This window comes from Perca flavescens, chromosome 4 (genome assembly GCF_004354835.1).
Source record: "Perca flavescens isolate YP-PL-M2 chromosome 4, PFLA_1.0, whole genome shotgun sequence".
NCBI classification, from domain to species: domain Eukaryota; kingdom Metazoa; phylum Chordata; class Actinopteri; order Perciformes; family Percidae; genus Perca; species Perca flavescens.
The window spans coordinates 33,410,717-33,411,965 of NC_041334.1; positions in this window are offsets into that span (position 1 = coordinate 33,410,717).

A 1,249-nucleotide genomic window follows, 5' to 3' on the forward strand; every position below is an offset into this window, starting at 1 on the left:
TCTGTTCCCGCCTGTTCCACTCATTACTCACTCTGATGTTTGCCCTGGCACCGCTGGGATGGCAGAAATGGCCATCACAACAGGAACCGTCTGGGTCCCCAGCCCGGATACAAGTCTAATAATTCCGCCCCCCACCACCCAAAAAAAAAAATGAAGCCAGTATATATTTTATACAGTGTATGCAATTCCTACAGCATGTGGTAATTTGCTCTCCTGCAAGAAACTAACTTTATTACATCACATAACTGACATCAGAAAACTATGCACCCCGCTGTCCTACATTTCTTCCTTCAGAGGGTTGTGATGGTGACAAAATATTTTTTGCGTGCTTGTGTTGATCTTGCTTCCACAATTCAGTATAATTCCTGTTGAACCAGAATGCTGGGCATGGGGCGGGACAAAACACAGGGAGGGGTCATTCAAGTGCAAATCCACTGGGTATCAGTTGGGAAAGCCAAAGGCAGGTTTATTTGATGGGAGTGGCAGGCCGGGGTCACTGATTATGAAACTATAATCGCTATATTGGGTGGAATTTTTACTTACAGCTCCTGGTGCAGCATGAGGTCATCAGTGAAGATAGACAGTTTTTCCAGGAAGTGATGGAGTGAAAGTAATAGAAAAAAAAGTTACATTTTCCTGTCATGGGCCTTTGTGGTTTTTTTATGGTTGTTTGTGAGATACTGACACCTGGCTTATCTTATGTGTTAAATCTTTTGAATTGGCGTTCGTGTAATGCTACTCTTTGTCGCAACAAACTATAGTTTTGAATGATCTTGAGATTACTTAATTGTAATATATGCTTGACTGCAAATATGTGTCCAGTTGCCAAGGCTTTCTGAGTGGTGTGAGATTTTTTGTAGTAAAATCTATTGTCCTTAAGTTGAGTTGTTGTCCCATGGTCTAAATGTTTGTGGTGGTGGTGATGAGGTGATGATGAGTACTCCATAGTCTTACCCAGTAATCTATCAGCATTCAACCCTGCTCACCTATTCTTTACGTCATTGTTGTAACCCATTTTAGAGCTATAAATAGCCCTTCAGGAGTTGAGACAGGCTGTCTATATTTACTGGTCAATTCTCTCTTATAGTCATACAGTTTTGGTGGGTGTGGGACTGATGACTCAGCACCGCATGGATCTCTAGCTGTGCTTTGCCTTGTGTGGAGGTGATGGGGGCAGGGCCAATGAGGAAATGCATGGCTGTTTGGATCAGTCCACAAACTGTAGGTGTACTGTATTCTCTCTAAACCT